Source organism: Protopterus annectens, chromosome 1.part2 (assembly GCF_019279795.1).
Source record: "Protopterus annectens isolate FY-2018-M chromosome 1.part2, PAN1.0, whole genome shotgun sequence".
NCBI classification, from domain to species: domain Eukaryota; kingdom Metazoa; phylum Chordata; order Ceratodontiformes; family Protopteridae; genus Protopterus; species Protopterus annectens.
In genome coordinates, this window is record NC_056727.1 from 1,069,863,789 (window position 1) to 1,069,887,350 (window position 23,562).

Sequence of the window (23,562 nt, forward strand, 5' to 3'; positions counted from 1 at the left end):
TCTGTATCAGAGTAAAGGGACCAGGGTCTGTACCATAGTAAAGGGACCAGGGTCTGTATCATAGTAAAGGGACCAGGGTCTGTATCATAGTAAAGGGACCAGGGTCTGTATCATAGTAAAGGGACCAGAGTCTGTATCAGAGTAAAGGGACCAGGGTCTGTACCATAGTAAAGGGACCAGGGTCTGTATCAGAGTAAAGGACCAGGGTCTGTATCATAGTAAAGGGACCAGGATCTGTAAAGGGACCAGGGTCTGTCTCATAGTAAAGGGACCAGTTGTATCAGAGTAAAGGGACCAGGGTCTGTATCATAGTAAAGGGATCAGAGTCTGTATCAGAGTAAAGGGACCAGGGTCTGTACCATAATAAAGGGACCAGGGTCTGTATCATAGTACAGGGACCAGGTTCTGTACCATAGTAAAGGGACTAGGGTCTGTATCAGAGTAAATGGGCCAGGGTCTGTATCAGAATAAAGGGACCAGGGTGATTATAATAGTGAAGGGACCAAAGTCTTTATCAGAGTAAAGGGACCAGGGTCTGTATCAGAGCAAAGGGACCAGGGTCTGTACCATAGTAAACAGACCAGGGTCTGCATCAGAGTAAATGGACCAGGGTTTGTATCAGAGTAAAGGGACTATGGTCTGTATCATAGTAAAGGGACCAGTTGTATCAGAGTAAAGGGAACAGTGTCTGTATCATAGTAAAGGGTCCAGGATCTGTAAAGTGATCAGGGTCTGTGTCATTGTAAAGGGGCCAGTTGTATCAGAGTAAAGGGACCAGAGCCTGTATCAGAGTAAATGGACCAGGGTCTGTATCATAGTAAAGGGACCAGGGTCTGTATCATTGTAAAGGGACCAGGGTCTGTGTTATAGTAAAGGGACCAGGGTCTGTACCATGGTAAATGGACCAGAGTCTGTATCAGAGTAAAGGGAACAGGGTCTGTACCATAGTAAAGGGACCAGGGTCTGTGTCATAGTAAAGGGACCAGTTGTATCAGAGTAAAGGGACCAGGTTCTGTATCATAATAAAGGGACCAGAGTCTGTATCAGAGTAAAGGGACCAGGGTCTGTACCATAGTAAAGGGACCAGGGTCTGTATCATAGTAAAGGGACCAGGGTCTGTATCATAGTAAAGGGACCAGAGTCTGTATCAGAGTAAAGGGACCAGGGTCTGTACCATAGTAAAGGGACCAGGGTCTGTATCATAGTAAAGGGACCAGGGTCTGTATCATAGTAAAGGGACCAGAGTCTGTATCAGAGCAAATGGACCAGGGTCTGTATCATAGTAAAGGGACCAGGATCTGTATCATTGTAAAGGGACCAGGATCTGTGTCATAGTAAAGGGACCAGGGTCTGTATCATTGTAAAGGGACCAGGGTCTGTGTCATAGTAAAGGGACCAGGGTCTGTATCATAGTAAAGGACCAGGGTCTGTATCCATAGTAAAGGGACCTGAGTCTGTATCAGAGTAAAGGGACCAGGGTCTGTAGCATAGTAAAGGGACCAGGGTCTGTATCATAGTAAAGGGACCAGAGTCCGTGTTATAGTAAAGGGACCAGGGTCTGTACCATAGTAAATGGACCAGGGTCTGTATCAGAGTAAAGGGACCAGGGTTTGTACCATAGTAAAGGGACCAGGGTCTGTATCATAGTAAAGGGACCAGGGTCTGTATCAGAGTAAAGGGACCATAGTTTGTATCAGAGTAAAGGAACCAGGGTCTGTCCCCATAGTAAAGGGACCATGGTCTGTATTAGAGTAAAGGGACCAGGGTCTGCATCATAGTAAAGGGACCAGTGTCTGTAAATGGACCAGGGTCTGTCATAGTAAAGGGACCAGGATCTGTATCAGAGTAAAGGGACCAGGGTCTGAACCATAGTAAAGGGACCATGGTCTGTATCATAGTAAAGGGACCAGGATCTGTAAAGGGATCAGGGTCTGTATCATAGTAAAGTGACCAGAGTCTGTATCAGAGCAAATGGACCAGAGTCTGTATCATAGTAAAGGGACCAGAGTCTGTATCAGAGTAAAGGGACCAGGGTCTGTACCATAGTAAAGGGACCAGGGTCTGTATCATAGTAAAGGGACCAGTTGTATCAGAGTGAAGGGACCAGGGTCTGTATCATAATAAAGGGACCAGAGTCTGTATCAGAGTAAAGGGACCAGGGTCTGTATCATAGTACAGGGACCATGGTCTGTGTCATAGTAAAGGGACCAGTTGTATCAGAGTAAAGGGACCAGGGTAGTGTATCATAGTAAAGGGACCAGGGTCTGTATCATAGTAAAGGGACCAGGGTCTGTATTATAGTAAAGGGACCAGGGTCTTATCATAGTAAAGGAACCAGAGTCTGTATCAGAGTAAAGGGACCAGGGTCTGTATCATAGTACAGGGACAAGGGTCTGTACTATACTAAAGGGAACAGGGTCTGTATCAGAATAAAGGGACCAGGGTCTTTAAAATAGTAGAGGGACCATGGTCTGTATCAGAGGAAAGGGACCTGGGTTTGTACCATAGTAAAGGGACCAGGGTCTGTATCATAGTAAAGGGACCAGGGTCTGTATCAGAGTAAAGGGACCAGGGTCTGTACCATAATAAAGGGACCAGAGTCTGTATCAGAGTAAAGGGAACAGGGTCTGTACTATAGTAAAAGGACCAGGGTCTGTACCATAGTAAAGGGACCAGGGTCTGTATCAGAGTAAAGGGACCAGAGTCTGTATCAGAGTAAAGGGACCAGGGTCTGTACCATAGTAAAGGGACCAGGGTCTGTGTCATAGTAAAGGGACCAGCTGTATCATAGTAAAGAGACCAGGGTCTGTATCAGAGTAAATGGACCATGGTCTGTACCATAGTAAAGGGACCAGGGTCTGTATCAGAGTAAATGGACCAGGGTCTGTATCATAGTAGAGGGACCAGGGTCTGTGTCATAGTAAAGGGACCAGGGTCTGTATCATAGTAAAGGGACCAGGGTCTGTATCATAGTAAAGGGACCAGAGTCTGTATCAGAGTAAAGGGACCAGGGTCTGTACCATAGTAAAGGGACCAGGGTCTGTGTCATAGTAAAGGGACCAGTTGTATCAGAGTAAGGGGACCAGGGTCTGTATCATAGTAAAGGGACCAGAGTCTGTATCAGAGTAAAGGGACCAGGGTCTGTACCATAATAAAGGGACCAGGGTCTGTGTCATAATAAAGGGACCAGTTGTATCAGAGTAAAGGGACCAGAGTCTGTATCATAGTAAAGGGACCAGATTCTGTATCAGAGTAAAGGGACCAGGGTCTGTACCATAGTAAAAGGAACAGGGTCTGTGTCATAGTAAAGGGACCAGTTGTATCAGAGTAAAGGGACCAGAGTCTGTATCATAATAAAGGGACCAGAGTCTGTATCAGAGTAAAGGGACCAGGGTCTGTACCATAGTAAAGGGACCAGGGTCTGTATCATAGTAAAGGGACCAGGGTCTGTATCATAGTAAAGGGACCAGGGTCTGTACCATAGTAAATGGACCAGGGTCTGTATCAGAGTAAAGGGACCAGGGTCTGTACCATAGTAAAGGGACCAGGGTCTGTATCAGAGTAAAGGGACCAGGGTCTGTATCATAGTAAAGGGACCAGGGTCTGTATCATAGTAAAGGGACCAGAGTCTGTATCAGAGTAAAGGAACCAGGGTCTGTACCATAGTAAAGGGACCAGGGTCTGTATCATAGTAAAGGAACCAGAGTCTGTATCAGAGTAAATGGACCAAAGTCTGTATCATATTAAAGGGACCAGGGTCTGTGTCATAGTAAAGGGACCAGTTGTATCAGAGTAAAGGGACCACAGTCTGTACCATAGTAAAGGGACCAGGGTCTGTATCATATTAAAGGAACCAGAGTCTGTATCAGAATAAATGGGCCAGGGTCTGTATCCTATTAAAGGGACCAGGGTCTGTGTCATAGTAGAGGGACCAGTTGTATCAGAGTAAAGGGACCACGGTCTGTACCATAGTAAAGGGACCAGGGTCTGTATCAGAGCAAAGGGACCAGGGTCTGTACCATAGTAAAGGGACCAGGGTCTGCATCAGAGTAAATGGACCAGGGTTTGTATCAGAGTAAAGGGACTAGGGTCTGTATCATAGTAAAGGACCAGCTGTATCAGAGTAAAGGGAACAGGGTATGTATCATAGTAAAGGGATCAGAGTCTATATCAGAGTAAAGGGACCGGGGCATGTACATAGTAAAGGGACCAGGGTCTGTATCATAGTAAAGAGACCAGGGTCTGTATCAGAGTAAATGGACCATGGTCTGTACCATAGTAAAGGGACCAGGGTCTGTATCAGAGTAAATGGACCAGGGTCTGTATCATAGTAGAGGGACCAGGGTCTGTGTCATAGTAAAGGGACCTGAGTCTGTATCAGAGTAAAGGGACCAGGGTCTGTACCATAGTAAAGGGACCAGGGTCTGTATCAGAGTAAAGGGACCAGGGTCTGTATCATAGTAAAGGGACCAGGGTCTGTATCAGAGTAAATGGACCAGGGTCTGTATCATAGTAAAGGGACCAGTTGTATCAGAGTAAAGGGACCAGGGTCTGTATCATAGTAAAGGGACCAGAGTCTGTATCAGAGTAAAGGAACCAGGGTCTGTACCATAGTAAAGGGACCAGGGTCTGTATCATAGTAAAGGGACCAGAGTCTGTATCAGAGTAAATGGACCAAAGTCTGTATCATATTAAAGAGACAAGGGTCTGTGTCATAGTAAAGGGACCAGTAGTATCAGAGTAAAGGGACCACGGTCTGTACCATAGTAAAGCGACCAGGGTCTGTATCATAATAAAGGGACCAGAGTCTGTATAAGAGTAAAGGGACCAGAGTCTGTACCATATTAAAGGGACCAGTTGTATCAGAGTAAAGGGACCAGGGTCTGTATCATAATAAAGGGACCAGAGTCTGTATGAGAGTAAAGGGACCAAAGTCTGTACCATATTAAAGGGACCAGGGTCTGTATCATAGTACAGGGACCAGGGTCTGTACCATGGTAAAGGGACTAGGGTCTGTATCAGAGTAAATGGGCCAGGGTCTTTATCAGAATAAAGGGACCAGGGTGTGTATAATAGTGAATTGACCTTAGTCTGTATCAGAGTAACGGGACCAGCGCCTGTTTCAGAGCAAAGGGACCAGGGTCTGTATCATAGTAAAGGGACCAGGGTCTGCATCAGAGTAAATGGACCAGGGTTTGTATCAGAGTAAAGGGACTAGGGTCTGTATCATAGTAAAGGGACCAGTTGTATCAGAGTAAAGGGAACAGGGTCTGTATCATAGTAAAAGGACCAGGATCTGTAAAGGGATCAGGGTCTGTGTCATAGTAAAGGGACCAGTTGTATCAGAGTAAAGGGACCAGAGCCTGTATCAGAGTAAATGGACCAGGGTCTGTATCATAGTAAAGGGACCAGGGTCTGTATCATTGTAAAGGGACCAGGGTCTGTGTCATAGTAAAGGGACCAGGGTCTGTGTTATAGTAAAGGGACCAGGGTCTGTACCATAGTAAAGGGACCAGAGTCTGTATCAGAGTAAAGGGAACAGGGTCTGTACCATAGTAAAGGGACCAGGGTCTGTGTCATAGTAAAGGGACCAGTTGTATCAGAGTAAGGGGACCAGGGTCTGTATCATAGTAAAGGGACCAGAGTCTGTATCAGAGTAAAGGGACCAGGGTCTGTACCATAATAAAGGGACCAGGGTCTGTGTCATAATAAAGGGACCAGTTGCATCATAGTAAAGGGACCAGGGTCTGTATCATTGTAAAGGGACCAGATTCTGTATCAGAGTAAAGGGACCAGGGTCTGTACCATAGTAAAGGGACCAGGGTCTGTATCATAGTAAAGGGACCAGAGTCTGTATCAGAGTAAAGGGACCAGGGTCTGTACCATAGTAAAGGGACCAGGGTCTGTATCAGAGTAAAGGGACCAGGGTCTGTACCATAGTAAAGGGACCAGAGTCTGTATCAGAGTAAAGGGAACAGGGTCTGTACCATAGTAAAGGGACCAGGGTCTGTGTCATAGTAAAGGGACCAGTTGTATCAGAGTAAGGGGACCAGGGTCTGTATCATAGTAAAGGGACCAGAGTCTGTATCAGAGTAAAGGGACCAGGGTCTGTACCATAATAAAGGGACCAGGGTCTGTGTCATAATAAAGGGACCAGTTGTATCAGAGTAAAGGGACCAGAGTCTGTATCATAGTAAAGGGACCAGATTCTGTATCAGAGTAAAGGGACCAGGGTCTGTACCATAGTAAAAGGAACAGGGTCTGTGTCATAGTAAAGGGACCAGTTGTATCAGAGTAAAGGGACCAGGGTCTGTATCATAATAAAGGGACCAGAGTCTGTATCAGAGTAAAGGGACCAGGGTCTGTACCATAATAAAGGGACCAGGGTCTGTATCATAGTACAGGGACCAGGGTCTGTATCATTGTAAAGGGACCAGGGTCTGTGTCATAGTAAAGGGACCAGAGTCTGTGTTATAGTAAAGGGACCAGGGTCTGTACCATAGTAAATGGACCAGGGTCTGTATCAGAGTAAAGGGACCAGGGTCTGTGTTATAGTAAAGGGACCAGAGTCTGTACTATAGTAAAGGGACCTGAGTCTGAACCATAGTAAAGGGACCAGGGTCTGTATCATAGTAAAGGGACCAGGATCTGTATCATAGTAAAGGAACCAGAGTCTGTATCAGAGTAAATGGACCAGGGTCTGTATCATAGTAAAGGGACCAGGGTCTGTCATAGTAAAGGGACCAGAGTCTGTATCAGAGTAAAGGGACCAGGGTCTGTACCATAGTAAAGGGACCAGGGTCTGTATCAGAGTAAAGGGACCAGGGTCTGTATCAGAGTAAAGGGAGCAGGGTCTGTATCATAGTACAGGGACAAGGGTCTGTACTATACTAAAGGGAACAGGGTCTGTATCAGAGTAAAGGACCAGGGTCTGTACCATAGTAATGGGACCAGGGTCTGTACCATAGTAAAGGGGCCAGGGTTTGTATCAGAGTAAATGGGTCAGGGTCTGTATCAGAATAAAGGGACCAGGGTGTGTATAATAGTAAAGAAACCACAGTCTGTATCAGAGTAAAGGGACCAGAGTCTGTATCATAGTAAAGGGACCAGGGTCTGTATCAGAGCAAAGGGACCAGGGTCTGTACCATAGTAAAGGGACCAGGGTCTGCATCAGAGTAAATGGACCAGGGTTTGTATCAGAGTAAATGGACCATGGTCTGTACCATAGTAAAGGGACCAGTTGTATCAGAGTAAAGGGAACAGGGTCTGTATCATAGTAAAGGGATCAGAGTCTATATCAGAGTAAAGGGACCGGGGTCTGTACATAGTAACGGGACCAGGGTCTGTATCATAGTAAAGAGACCAGGGTCTGTATCAGAGTAAATGGACCATGGTCTGTACCATAGTAAAGGGACCAGGGTCTGTATCAGAGTAAATGGACCAGGGTCTGTATCATAGTAGAGGGACCAGGGTCTGTGTCATAGTAAAGGGACCTGAGTCTGTATCAGAGTAAAGGGACCAGGGTCTGTACCATAGTAAAGGGACCAGGGTCTGTATCAGAGTAAAGGGACCAGGGTCTGTATCATAGTAAAGGGACCAGTTGTATCAGAGTAAATGGACCAGGGTCTGTACCATAGTAAAGGGACCAGGGTCTGTGTCATAGTAAAGGGACCAGTTGTATCAGAGTAAAGGGACCAGGGTCTGTATCATAGTAAAGGGACCAGAGTCTGTATCAGAGTAAAGGGACCAGGGTCTGTATCAGAGTAAAGGGACCAGGGTCTGTATCATAGTAAAGGGACCAGTTCTTTCAGAGTAAATGGACCAGGGTCTGTATCACAGTAGAAGGACCAGGGTCTGTGTCATAGTAAAGGGACCAGTTGTATCAGAGTAAAAGGACCACGGTCTGTACCATAGTAAAGGGACCAAGGTCTATATCATAGTAAAGGAACCAGAGTCTGTATCAGAGTAAATGGACCAAAGTCTGTATCATATTAAAGGGACCAGGGTCTGTGTCATAGTAAAGGGACCAGTTGTATCAGAGTAAAGGGACCACGGTCTGTACCATAGTAAAGGGACCAGGGTCTGTATCATAATAAAGGGACCAGAGTCTGTATCAGAGTAAAGGGACCAGGGTCTGTACCATAATAAAGGGACCAGGGTCTGTATCATAGTACAGGGACCAGGGTCTGTACCATAGTAAAGGGACTAGGGTCTGTATCAGAGTAAATGGGCCAGGGTCTGTATCAGAATAAAGGGACCAGGGTGTGTATAATAGTGAAGGGACCAGAGTCTGTATCAGAGTAAAGGGACCAGGGTCTGTATCAGAGCAAAGGGACCAGGGTCTGTACCATAGTAAAGGGACCAGGGTCTGCATCAGAGTAAATGGACCAGGGTTTGTATCAGAGTAAAGGGACTAGGGTCTGTATCATAGTAAAGGGACCAGTTGTATCAGAGTAAAGGGAACAGGGTCTGTATCATAGTAAAGGGACCAGGATCTGTAAAGGGATCAGGGTCTGTGTCATAGTAAAGGGACCAGTTGTATCAGAGTAAAGGGACCAGAGCCTGTATCAGAGTAAATGGACCAGGGTCTGTATCATAGTAAAGGGACCAGGGTCTGTATCATTGTAAAGGGACCAGGGTCTGTGTCATAGTAAAGGGACCAGGGTCTGTACCATAGTAAAGGGACCAGGGTCTGTACCATAGTAAAGGGACCAGAGTCTGTATCAGAGTAAAGGGAACAGGGTCTGTACCATAGTAAAGGGACCAGGGTCTGTGTCATAGTAAAGGGACCAGTTGTATCAGAGTAAGGGGACCAGGGTCTGTATCATAGTAAAGGGACAAGATTCTGTATCAGAGTAAAGGGACCAGGGTCTGTACCATAGTAAAAGGAACAGGGTCTGTGTCATAGTAAAGGGACCAGTTGTATCAGAGTAAAGGGACCAGGTTCTGTATCATAATAAAGGGACCAGAGTCTGTATCAGAGTAAAGGGACCAGGGTCTGTACCATAATAAAGGGACCAGGGTCTGTAACATAGTACAGGAACCAGGGTCTGTACAATAGTAAAGGGACCAGGGTCTGTATCAGAGTAAAGGGACCAGAGTCTGTATCAGAGTAAAGGGACCAGGGTCTGTACCATAGTAAAGGGACCAGGGTCTGTATCATAGTAAAGGGACCAGAGTCTGTATCAGAGTAAAGGAACCAGGGTCTGTACCATAGTAAAGGGACCAGGGTCTGTATCATAGTAAAGGAACCAGAGTCTGTATCAGAGTAAATGGACCAAAGTCTGTATCATATTAAAGGGACCAGGGTCTGTGTCATAGTAAAGGGACCAGTTGTATCAGAGTAAAAGGACCACGGTCTGTACCATAGTAAAGGGACCAAGGTCTATATCATAGTAAAGGAACCAGAGTCTGTATCAGAGTAAATGGACCAAAGTCTGTATCATATTAAAGGGACCAGGGTCTGTGTCATAGTAAAGGGACCAGTTGTATCAGAGTAAAGGGACCACGGTCTGTACCATAGTAAAGGGACCAGGGTCTGTATCATAATAAAGGGACCAGAGTCTGTATCATAGTAAAGGGACCAGGGTCTGTATCATAGTAAAGGGACCAGGGTCTGTATCAGAGTAAAGGGACCAGGGTCTGTATCATAGTAAAGGGACCAGGGTCTGTATCAGAGTAAAGGGACCAGGGTCTGCATCAGTGTAAATGGACCATGGTTTGTATCAGAGTAAACGGACTAGGGTCTGTATCATAATAAAGGGACCAGTTGTATCATAGTAAAGGGACCAGGGTCTGTATCAGAGTAAAGGGACCAGGGTCTGTACCATAGTAAAGGGACCAGGGTCTGTATCAGAGTAAATGGACCAGGGTCTGTATCATAGTAAAGGGACCAGGGTCTGTATCATTGTAAAGCGACAACGGTCTGTGTCATAGTAAAGGGACCAGGGTCTGTATCATATTAAAGGGACCAGGGTCTGTATCAGAGTAAAGGGACCAGGGTCTGTATCAGAGTAAAGGGACCAGGGTCTGTATCATAGTAAAGGGACCAGTTGTATCAGAGTAAAGGGACCAGAGTCTGTATCATAGTAAAGGGACGAGGTTCTGTATCAGAGTAAAGGGACCAGGGTCTGTACTATAGTAAAAGGAACAGGGTCTGTGTCATATTAAAGGGACCAGTTGTATCAGAGTAAAGGGACCAGGGTCTGTATCATAATAAAGGGACCAGAGTCTGTATCAGAGTAAAGGGACCAGGGTCTGTACCATAATAAAGGGACCAGGGTCTGTATCATAGTACAGGGACCAGGGTCTGTACCATAGTAAAGGGACCAGGGTCTGTATCAGAGTAAAGGGATCAGGGTCTGTATCAGAGTAAAGGGACCAGGGTCTGTAAAATAGTAAAGGGACCATGGTCTCTATCAGAGTAAAGGGGCCAGGGTCTGTATCAGAATAAAGGGACCAGGGTGTGTATAATAGTAAAGGGACCAGAGTCTGTATCAGAGTAAAGGGACCAGAGTCTGTATCATAGTAAAGGGACCAGTTGTATCAGAGTAAAGGGAACAGGGTCTGTATCATAGTAAAGGGACCACGATCTGTAAAGGGACCAGGGTCTTTATCATTGTAAAGGGACCAGGGTCTATATCACAGTAAAGGAACCAGAGTCTGTATCAGAGTAAATGGACCAAAGTCTGTATCATATTAAAGGGACCCGGGTCTGTGTCATAGTAAAGGGACCAGGGTCTGTGTTATAGTAAAGGGACCAGGGTCTGTACCATAGTAAAGGGACCAGAGTCTGTATCAGAGTAAAGGGACCAGGGTCTGTGTCATAGTAAAGGGACCAATTGTATCAGAGTAAGGGGACCAGGGTCTGTATCATAGTAAAGGGACCAGAGTCTGTATCAGAGTAAAGGGACCAGAGTCTGTACCATAATAAAGGGACCAGGGTCTGTGTCATAGTAAAGGGACCAGTTGTATCAGAGTAAAGGGACCAGGTTCTGTATCATAATAAAGGACCAGGGTCTGTATCAGAGTAAAGGGACCAGGGTCTGTATCAGAGTAAAGGGACCAGGGTCTGTACCATAGTAAAGGGACCAGGGTCTGTATCATAGTAAAGGAACCAGAGTCTGTATCAGAGTAAATGGACCAAAGTCTGTATCATATTAAAAGGACCAGGGTCTGTATCAGAGTAAAGGGACCAGGGTCTGTATCATAGTAAAGGGACCAGAGCCTGTATCAGAGTAAATGGACCAGGGTCTGTATCATAGTAAAGGGACCAGGGTCTGTGTCATAGTAAAGGGACCAGTTGTATCAGAGTAAAGGGACCAGGGTCTGTATCATAATAAAGGGACCAGAGTCTGTATCAGAGTAAAGGGACCAGGGTCTGTATCATAGTAAAGGACCAGGGTCTGTATCATAAAAGGACCATGGTCTGTATCAGAGTAAAGGGACCAGAGTCTGAACCATAGTAAAGGGACCAGGGTCTGTATCATAGTAAAGGGACCAGGGTCTGTACCGTAGTAAAGGGACCAGGGTCTGTATCAGAATAAAGGGACCAGGGTGTGTATAATAGTAAAGGGACCAGAGTCTGTATCAGAGTAAAGGGACCAGGGTCTGTAAAATAGTAAAGGGACCATGGTCTGTATCAGAGGAAAGGGACCAGGGTCTGTATAATAGAAAAGGGACCAGAGTCTGTACCATAGTAAAGGGACCATGGTCTGTATCAGAGTAAAGGGACCACGGTCTGCATCATAGTAAATGGACCAGTGTCTGTACTATAGTAAAGGGACCAGAGTCTGTATCAAAGTAAAGGACCAGGGTCTGCATCATAATAAAGGGATCAGGGTCTGTATCATAGTAAAGCGACCAGAGTCTGTATCAGAGCAAATGGACCAGGGACTGTATCATAGTAAATGGGACCAGGATCTGTGTCATAGTAAAGGGACCTGGGTCTGTATCAGAGTAAAGGGACCAGGGTCTGTATCATAATAAAGGGACCAGAGTCTGTATCAGAGTAAAGGGACCAGGGTCTGTGTCATAATAAAGGGACCAGTTGCATCATAGTAAAGGGACCAGGGTCTGTATCATTGTAAAGGGACCAGGGTCTGTGTCATAGTAAAGGGACCAGGGTCTGTGTCATAGTAAAGGGACCAGGGTCTGTATCATAGTAAAGGGACCAGAGTCTGTATCAGAGTAAAGGGACCAGGGTCTGTACCATAGTAAAGGGACCAGGGTCTGTATCAGAGTAAAGGGACCAGGGTCTGTACCATAGTAAAGGGACCAGGGTCTGTGTCATAGTAAAGGGACCAGTTGTATCAGAGTAAAGGGACCAGGGTCTGTATCATAGTAAAGGGACCAGAGTCTGTATCAGAGTAAAGGGACCAGGGTCTGTACCATAGTAAAGGGACCAGGGTCTGTATCAGAGTAAAGGACCAGGGTCTGTATCATAGTAAAGGGACCAGGGTCTGTATCATAGTAAAGGGATCAGAGTCTGTATCAGAGTAAAGGGACCAGGGTCTGTACCATAGTAAAAGGAACAGGGTCTGTGTCATAGTAAAGGGACCAGTTGTATCAGAGTAAAGGGACCAGGTTCTGTATCATAATAAAGGGACCAGAGTCTGTATCAGAGTAAAGGGAACAGGGTCTGTACCATAATAAAGGGACCAAAGTCTGTAACATAGTACAGGAACCAGGGTCTGTACAATAGTAAAGGGACCAGGGTCTGTATCAGAGTAAAGGGACGAGAGTCTGTATCAGATTAAAGGGACCAGGGTCTGTACCATAGTAAAGGGACCAGGGTCTGTATCATAGTAAAGAGACCAGGGTCTGTATCAGAGTAAATGGACCATGGTCTGTACCATAGTAAAGGGACCAGTTGTATCAGAGTAAAGGGAACAGGGTCTGTATCATAGTAAAGGGATCAGGGTCTGTACCATAGTAAAGGGACCAGGGTCTGTATCAGAGTAAATGGGCCAGGGTCTGTATCAGAATAAAGGGACCAGGGTGTGTATAATAGTAAAGGGACCAGAGTCTGTATCAGAGTAAAGGGACCAGGGTCTGTAAAATAGTAAAGGGACCATGGTCTGTATCAGAGTAAAGGGACCAGGGTCTGTATAATAGTAAAGGTACCAGAGTCTGTATCAAGGTAAAGGGACCAGGGTCTGTACCATAGTAGAGGGACCATGATATGTATCAGAGTAAAGGGACCAGGGTCTTTATAATAGTAAAGGGACCAGAGTCTGAATCAGAGTAAAGGGACCAGGGTCTGTATCAGAGCAAGGGGACCAGGGTCTGTACCATAGTAAAGGGAAAATAGTACTCAGAAAACTCATGTACGTCCTGAATTCATTGATCATGCAGTGCTGCAGTATTATGAAGTATTATGCCATACATTCCTAAGATATCTGAATTTGCTATGTGTGCAGACCAAAATTTACTTTTTTTGACAAAATGCTTAAACTGTGTTTTGTTCCAAAAAGAATATATCAGTTTCTTGTTTCCTGTGTTTAACTGCTGTCATCATTCTTAATGACACTTATCCAGGAATTTATATTATGTATTGCATTTTTTGAGTCAGTAAGGGTATTGGAATTGTTTATTCTGGATATAATACCTTCTTCTTGGAATCAGCATTTGGTAAAATTAAAGGATCCTCAGAATTACAATAATACTAACATTTTTAGCAACTCTGGAGGAATAACAAAAAAAAAAGGAGCAAAATGCAAAACATACATACGTTACTGCATTTGACATTAGTATCCAGTCCCAGGAAAATATTGTGAAATACTGAAAGCATTTGATTGTCCCCAGTTAGAAAGATAATGAAGTAAAGAGGAAAGTAATCCTTGTAAGTACTTTCTGGCATAAGGCCTACAGTTTAACAAAGAAATCTCCTTAGTTCTGCAAGTTTAAAGGAAAAACATATATGCAGCTGGTAAGTTTATTTTTAAATAATTTTAGTCCTTTACCCGTAGTTCAAAGATAAAAGAAAACTGATGACTCTATAATGCAATTTGTCAATGAGTTTAGAAAACCAGTTCAGAACTTTACTTATGAGCAGACAGAATAGTCTAGGGCTGGATACAGAATTAATAGTGTATGCATATAGGTTCATAGGTAAGTACTAGGCTATCTGCCCAAGAGCATTTATAAGCCTAGCCAGAATGTGTTGGCTTTCGCCTCCCTTTTAAATTAGTTTCCTGTGCCTCTGTCTAGCAGGGCCATTGAAGTGATCTCAGGGGTAAATTTACGATTTCCCATCCACTCGTAAAGATTTCTCTTGAAGATAGTCAGTGAGGGGCTCTGCCTAACATAAATTGGGATTCTATTCCAGAGCAAGAGAAGCCTCTGGGACAGGAATCTGTCCCTCCAGCATGTCCTGTTTATTGTTGTGCTGAGGTTTAACTCGCTGGAGCATGTGGCTCTAAGAGTTTTGGTTTTCTTGAGGTGGAGCATGTCCATTAATTTCGGGTTGGACATGGCCTTGTACGTCAGGCATAGATCACCTCTGAGCAGGCGGTAAGCAACCGAGTAGAGCTGGAGTTTCTTTAGTTGAGCTGCTTAGGGCATCTCTTTGAGGCCCATGATCCTCTTGGTGAGGTACTTCTGTGGTCTCTCCAGCTGTTGCAGGTGTCGAGTAAGGTACATTCCAAATGGGGCATTGTACTCTATTATGGGCCTAATGAGTGATGAGTAGAGGGGCACAATGACCTCTCTTGATGTAGATGTGAACCCTTTCGTGATTAGGTGGGCTGCATAGAAGGATTTTCTAACCACCTTGGCAATGTGATTAGCAAAGGAGTGGTTGCTATCTACCTGGGTCCCCAGATCCCTAATTACATCTTCTGTACTTAGTGGATCACCACCTATGTGATAATTCATGGGCACTTTGTTTTTTCCAAAGGGGATGACTATACACTTTTTGGCATTTAGCTTGAGGCCATAGTTCAGACACCAGGTATTTGTCTCCGTGAGACCCTTCTGGAAGATGTCTGTGTCAGCCGGAGAATCGATTATGGCCCCCAGTTTGTAGTCATCAGCGAACTTGGTCAGCCATAGTCCTCTCGTGTTTGCCTGTACCTCAGAGAAGTATATACCGAACAGGATGGGTCCCAGGATTGAGCCCTGTGGGACGCCACTTGTAACTGGTTTAGAGTTGGACATGGCACCCGCAACTCTGACCATGTGAGTTCTATCCGTGAGCAAGTTGGCAACCCATCTCGTGACATAGGGGTTAATGTTCAAGCTGGTGAGCTTATCTATAATGTCAGAGTGGGGAATAGTGTCGAAGGCCTTAGTGAGGTCCAGGTAGGCCGTGTGGACTACCTTTCCCTCATCTATGGCCTTGATACCTGTTTCAAAAAAGTCAACTAGGTTTAGGAGGCAGGATCTGCCTTTAACAAAGCCAAATTGGGTGGGGTCCAGTGTCTGGAGGTTCCCAATGTCTTTGTTTATTAGTTCCATGAAGATGCGCTCCATAGCTTTGCAGACCAAGCTAGTCAGGCTTATAGGGTGATAGTTCCCAGGATCTGTTGTGGCACCTCCTTTGTCTGTTATCATAAAGTAGGCTAACTTTCAAACATGCCTTAAAGATTGTTTTAGTAGTGAAGTCAGCAAAATCTATACCAGATTTGCAACTAACACAGTCAGTTGTGGCATGTAGCAGAGTATAAAGGCATAACTGTAAAGGGTGGGTGGCAAGACTAGTATATTTTACATGTACGGCAGGATAGAGCACACAGGTGTAAACTATAAAATTAAGCACAAAAAATGTTGCATGCGCTAAAATTTGGAACATTGATAATGTGGTAAAATAAGAATAAAAAGCAATTGAGGAAAAACATATGTTGAATTATTTCTTGTTGATGAAAGCAGTATAGATGGTGCATAGCAAATATTTGCTTTACAAAATGATCAGTGCCCCAAGCAGAAATTAAGCTAGATATGAAGCCTATGAATTTTGAGGTCAGTCCTAAGAAAATCTTTGTTATAATGAATGAAAGGTCATTCAGACAAGAAATACAGTTTTGCAACTAACTTATATATTTTTTTCTGAAAAGGTATACAGGTGTGCCTATACAATACTGGAAGCTGTTACAAAATTACACTTTACACTTAATAATAGATATATGCACTGGCACTAGATGGGTGGGAAGAAACTGGTTTGACAGTCAAAACCTGGAGACAAAGAAAGAACATAAAACATCTGCCCTGCCTCATCAACATAAGCTTTAATGAGACTGGAAAGGCAATTTACCACCAAGGAACAATGGAAAGACATCTGTGTAACACCCACACTATCAGAGCTTTGGCCAGCTAACATCTACCTGAAATCAGCTGGACGTATAAGTGCATGTAAGTATACTTTTATCTGCTCTTTTGCATATAGTACTGTATTTCATTTATTTATTTGTGTTTTTCATTGAATATTAACTCAGCTGAAGTTGTCGCTGTCTCTCTACAGTTAGTTCCCCACCTACCCTCCCTGTTATTGTTTTGGCATTAATGTTGGTGGCTTTGAAATTGCCTGCCCCTCTTGTAGATTTGTATTTGGATACTCATTCTGGGCCCATCTCATTTGCTCACTCAACTGAGTGCAGTGAGATCATATTCTGATTTCAGGCACTCCTACTGTGTACAAAGAGCATTTGTGAAGGACAACCCCTGTAGCCTCTTCTTAATCCTGCTCTGTTCCTTCCCTCAAAAAAAAAAAAAAATATATATATATATATATATATATATATATCTTATTCATCTGCTCTTACTGTAACTGTCTTAGTTGCTCTTCTGTGTGCTGTTTTCTGTTCAGTCGCTCTTACTCTGCACTTATTACTGCTTGTTAATGGCCTTCTAATTTACTGCCTTATGCACTTGTTTTTTAGTCATTTGTTACTTTAATTGCATTTATTTGAACTGTATTTGCCGTTGTGTTGCTACACGCTCAGGTGTGCTGGCCTGCACTACAATTTGAATTGTACTTACTGCTGTTTTAGCTGCTTTTCTCTAAAAATTCTAAGCTTGTTTCCTGCCTTTCCTGTAACTAGTCAAGTCCAGATACTGACTTGCTGTATCCAGGACTGTTGGTAAGCTTCTGAGCCCCCCAAACCTTTCTGTGTTGGAGGGAAGCCTTCTAGCTTATCAGTGGGAGTGATAAGCACTAGGTAGCCTATCTACCACGGGAAGAGTGGGTTTTGGCCCTGAAATTGTAGTTCATTGGCCGTTTGGGCAGTTTTTCCATCTCTTTCTACTTTCTGGTTAAAAGCCCGTTTTGCGTTTGGTCCTCGCCTTTCCTATAACTAGTGTAATCCAGGTACAAATTTGCTGTATCCAGGACTGTTGGTAAGCTTCTGAGCCCCCCAAGCCCTTCTGTGCTGGAGAGAAGCCTTCTAGCTTATCAGTGGGAGTGGTAAGCACTGGGTAACCTATCTAGCACAGGAGGAGTGATTTCTGGCCCAGAAATTATACTTTATTGGCCGTTTGGGAAGCTTTTCCATCTCTTTCAACCTTCTGATTTAAAAGCCTGTGTTTGCGCTTGTTTCCTGTATTTCCTGTTACTAGTCTTGTCCAGGTAGAGATTTGCTGTATTCAGGACTCTGTAAGCTTCTGAGCCCCCCAAGCCTTTCCGTGTTGGAGGGAAGCCTTCTTGCTTATCAGCGGGAGTGGTAAGCACTAGGTAGCCTGTCTACTATGAGAGGAGAGGTTCTTGGCCCAGAAATTGTAGTTTAGTGACCATCTGGACAGTTTGTCCATCTCTTTCAACTTTCTGGTTTAAAAGACCACATCTGCACTTGTTTCCCATCTTTTCTGTAACTAACCTACTGGGTAGCACTAGAAAGCCTTAAACTGATACAAGCCTTCTAGCTTAGGAAAGAGACTCTGGAGTGATTAAGTATCAGTTTTCTGTACTTTCTTGATGTACTTAACTGTTTTCCGCCTAAACACAGATTTTCCAGCATTTATTGTGATTTAAAAGCTTGTTTTTTTCACATATTGTACTTATTTGACTGCCTGCACTTTTAAAAAGTTGTTTTTTGTTTAAATAATTTGTTTAACTGTTGTAGGCTACACACTAAAGTGTGATAGCCTTTTCTGATCACTTGTAGTCGTTTAAACCTATTTTAAGTGTGTTTTTTACTGTTTTTGCCTTATCTTTTCAAAAAGAAAACAAAAAAACAAAAAAAATCCTTGTTTCCCACCTTTCTAAGCTAGTATAGTCCAGTTTTCAGGCTAATGCTGAATTCAGGGCTGTGATACTAGTTTCTGAGTTGCCTATACCTTACTTGGATAGAAGGAAGTTTCTCTGTTCATCTGTGAGAGAGGGGAGCTTTGAGCAACCTATCTGTCCCTGGAGGAGTGGTTCCAGCCCAGAAATTAGTAGTTTATTGGCCATTTTGGGCTAATTTCTATCTCTTTCATTTCCCTACTATAAAAACCACGTTTTCATGGTTTTGCACACCGGGCAGTGCAGGTTAGCTATGGTTAAATTATTCCTGGCTCCACTAAGTCTCCTCTTCAGTTTTTTCCCTTGAAACTAGTCTAACTCTCAACCTAAGCATTCAAAAATCATCTTACAGCCCAGCACTTGCTCAGACCTAATAGCAAGCACTAATATACCCTGACACTGATTGCCCAGCAGGGCAAGGCTCTTTATTCACCCCTCACCAACCAAGCATCTAAGCAGCTCACCCTACTATTCAGGCACGACCAAAGGGCAACTTCAGGTGCTCTCTCCAGTCCAGCTGGTGAATCTGGGTATCCTGAGGCAACGTTACAACTGCCTCATGTACACAGACAACCCTCTCCTCCTACCACAAAACACTAACATATGTGAGAGATGCAATTATACAGCCAAATTGGAAGCTAAGCTGTCTCCACCCAAGACTGGAACAGACAGTCAAGAGGAAAAGGTTAACACTTGCACCACAACACCAGCTGCATACAGACCTACTAAAACAGCACTGGCAAAAACTACACATAAATACACAAAATCATACTCGGAGGCTCTAAATAAAAACCTGCAAAAGCATCAGAGACCTCCAAAGCAGACACCCAAACAACCTGCACTTCCCGTCACAAACCAGACAACACATAAAACACAAAATCAGTGTGCCGCACAATCACAGCCCTTAAGGCGAAATAACATACCTAACACACTAGTAATAGGTGACTCTATAGTCAGGCACACTGACGTCCCAGTCACTAGGCTGGACAAGCAGACGGTTACTGTTAGTTGCCTGTCGGGAGCCAGAATCCGCCACATAACAGAAGCACTCAGGTCACTCCAGAACAAGTACAAATATGACTTTGTCATTGTTCATGTTGGTGTGAATGACCTGAGACGTACCTCCCTGGACTACATGAAAAGAGACATGGAAGAACTCTCCGATCATGTAGCCCAGGCTGGTATGACCCTGACCCTGAGTAGCATCCTGCCCTCACCAAGAATGATACCTCAGTATAAAGAAAAAAATGATCAATTTCAACAATTGGCTAAGCTTCTGGAGTCATTCAAAGGGGATCCAGTGTCTGTCAGCCTGGGACGACATGCTTGAGAAGCCTTGTTGCTTCACAAGAAGTGGCTTGCACCTGTCACCCCTAGGCTTTCGAATACTGGCCAAGACTCTTGCTGCCCCATAGTGCCTTTTTTAGTCAAGGCTCAAAAGTCAAACCCACCTCCGTAAACAGCACAATTAACAAAAAACTGAGGATTATGCTACTCAATGCCAGCAGTTTAAATCTCAAAATGCACACGCTCGAAGCACTCCTCAGTATGGAGAATGTCGACATCTCTGCAGTAACTGAAACCTGGTTCAAAGCTCCAGAGAGCACCCCAGCACTACCAGGCTACAACTCATACCACGCGTTTCGGACACAGAACACGGACCGAAACACAAAAGGAGGGGGTGTATCCATATTCATCAAGGATACCTACACCTCCAGGTTAGTGGCGCAGCATGATACCTCTGAGATCATCCATGTGCAACTAACATCGGGCAAATCTGCAATGCAAATAGTGGCCTGCTACAGATCACCCTCCATGACCCAGGACCACCACTCCACCTTTCTGGAGACACTGGAAAAGATGAAGGTCCTACCCAACACTCTGATATTGGGCAATTTCAATTACCCTACCATTCACTGGGAAAACTACTCAAGTACAAATTCCCAGGCCCAGCGCTTTCTGGAATTCATCATCTCAAACACCCTGGATCAGCTGGTAAACTCCCCTACCAGAGGTGAAAACATATTGGACCTGGTCATCACCAACATGGGCGACAGGTGTTCCACACCACAGGTCAACCCGTCACTGGTTAGATCAGACCATAAACTAATTGCTCTGGATGTCCACACCCCACCACCACCCCCAACTAAGGAAACCACAGTAAAAAACTTTTCTAAAGCTAACTTTACTTTACTTAAGACAGAGGTGGTAAGTTTCACAGCCCCCACTCTAAAGGATAACGCTGCCTAAGATGCAAAAACCTTTACAAATGCTATGAGCACCTACAAGGATGCATGGATCATGCCATCCCTAGCAAAACCAAGACTCACTCTTCTAAAAGAAGGAAATCAGTTTGGTGGACCCCTGCAATAAACAGGCTATACAATAGAAGGAGGAAATTAGTTCAGAAAAAAAGCAAATACCAAGAAGGAAAGACATCCCAGATCAGTATCAATAAGAAACTGAGGTCCTTCATGAAATCATCCAAGGCTAACTTCGAAAGAAAAATAGCCAAGGAATCAAAAGATAACCACAAAGCCTTCTTTAGCTATGTTAAGAATCTAAGTGGCAACTTGCAGATATGCACTGAACTAGTGCAAAATAGCACAAAATATACTGAACCTACTGATATTGCCAACATCCTGGCAGATAGATTCAGTGCAAACTTCATCCTCCTCTCACCTCCAAAAGGGCCCACAACAATACCGGAAAAGTGTAGTGTCCCAAAAATCACAGACTCACAGGTGCAAACAGCCCTTTCAAAAGCCAAAAACACAGCGTCAATGGGACCAAATGGTGTCCCAGGCTGCATCTTGCACGAACTGTAGAATGAACTAACCCCCCACCTAAACACGCTGTTCAACCTCAGCCTCTCCACAGGCTACGTGCCCATAGAATGGTGCACAGTAACAGTCATTCCTCTCCACAAAGGAGAGGCCACAACTGACCCTGGTAACTATCACCCCATAAGCCTGACTAGCCTGGTCTGCAAGGGTATGGAGCGCATCATCATGGAACTCATTAACAAAGACATTGGGAACCTCCAAACACTTGACCCAACCCAGTTTGGCTTTGTTAAGGGCAGATCATGCCTACTTAACCTGGTTGACTTCTTCGAGACAGTCACCAAGGCCATAGATGAGGGAAAGGTGGTTCACATGGCCTACCTTGGCCTCGCCAAGGCTTTCAACACCATTCCCCACTCGGGTATTACACTCACCAACCTGAACATAAACCCCTACGTCACGAGATGGGTTGCCAACTGGCTTACAGACAGAACTCACACGGTAAGAATAGCGGGCTCCAGGTCCGACTCTGAGCCAGTCACAAGTGGTGTCCCACAAGGCTCAGTCCTGGGACCCCTACTGTTTGGCATATACTTCTCAGAAGTACAGGCAAACACAGGAAGACTATGGCTAACCATGTTTGCCGATGACTGCAAACTGGGAGCCATAATTGACTCTCCAGCTGACACGGACATCCTCCAAAAGGGCCTTACTGAGATGGACACCTAGTGTGAAAGTCATGGCCTCAAGCTAAATGCCAAAAAATGCATAGTTATCCCGTTTGGGAAAAACAAAACATCCATGGATTACCACATAGGTGGCAGCCCCCTTAATACAGAAGAGGTAATAAGAGATCTGGGGACACAGGTAGATAGTAATCTCTCCTTTGACAATCATATTGCTAAAGTAGTTAGGAAATCCTTCTATGTGGCCCATCTAATTACTAAAGGGTTTGCATCTAGAAATAAAGAGGTTATAGTGCCCCTCTACTCATCACTCATTAGACCCATCATAGAGCACAATGCCCCATTTGGGATGTACCTCACAAGACACTTCCAACAGCTGGGAAGACCACAAAAGTACCTCACCAAGAGGATTACTGGTCTCAAACATATGTCTTATGCAGCCCAACTGAAAAAACTTCGGCTGTGCTCAGTGGCATATCGCTTACTCAGAGGTGATCTCTGCCTGACTTACAAAGCCATGTCCAACTCAGAATTGATGGACATGCTCCACCTAAAGAAATCTAAGTTACTGTGAGCCACACGCTCTAGTGAGCTAAACCTCGCCACAACAATAAATAGAACATGCTGGAGGGATAGATTCCGGTCACAGAGACTCCCCATGCTTTAGAACAAAATTCCAAATTACATCAGGCAGAGCCCCTCACTAACACTCTTCAAGAGAAACCTTGATGAGTGTATGGGTAACAGAAAATACACCCCTGGGATCACTTCATTGGCTCTGCTTGACAGAGGATCAGTTAATTAATCAATTGGGTGGCGAAAGCCGGCACACTCTGGCTAGGCTTATAAATGCCCTCGGGCAGATAGCCTAGTACCTACCTATGAACCTATGAAGCCAAGTATGCAAAAAATTCCAGAAGATTTAGAATTTTTCCTTTAAGTGTTCACATAGATATTTTTTATACTCCAAACAGACGTCAGAGCATTTTTCCGTAGGTAGATAGCAAATGTTGGCAATATGATAGGAAAGAGAGACAACTGGGAACATGTATTCTGGGACTTTAACTAGTTGACTGATTTAAAAATTTCCCTAGAAAGTGTTTTGTCAGAAATGTTGGAGGAGCAAATCATTGTTACTAAGGAAATGATTATTTTGAGGCTCTGAATTTCCTAGACATAGAAAGAACTTACAATGTTTATTACTACTGTTTGCCAGGAAAGCAATTATAAGAAAATGGCAAACAAAATCTAAACCATCTGTGAACGCAGTACTGAATATTGTAAGGGAGATAAAAGAACTGGAGGCAGGATCATTAGAAAAAGGAAAAAGCGAGTTACATAGAAGTAAATAGATCTGTGGAACAATTCATGCAGAATAATGATCAGGAAATGGAGGTTTAAGGGAATAGCACACTTGAACAATTAAAAGAGAATGATAATTGTTAAAAAGGAAATGTGTATAGTGAATGCAAATTGTTACCATGGTTATTTGTTATATTAATGAATGCCTGTTTGTGTCAGTAATTTAACTGTGATTTAGTAAATATGTTTATGAAAAGAAAATATTGTGACCCCTGTATGAGGGAAAAAAGGCAGTTCTACATTTGCTTTGTTATACGTCTTCTTCCTTAACCAACAATGTAAATATAATAGTTTGGGCCCCAGTGGCCTAATGGATAAGGCATTGTCCTCCTAAGTCAGGGACTGTAGTTTTAAGCATTATATGGTGGTATCCTTTTAAACAGGTCCCATTATGCTAACAAATAGGGCATTAGGTTCCTAAATCATTGATTGAGATTTCAAGTCCTATGTGAGGTGACATTATTTTCTTCCCAGTTTGAACAGCCCCCACTTGGTAACCCCCCCAGATTTG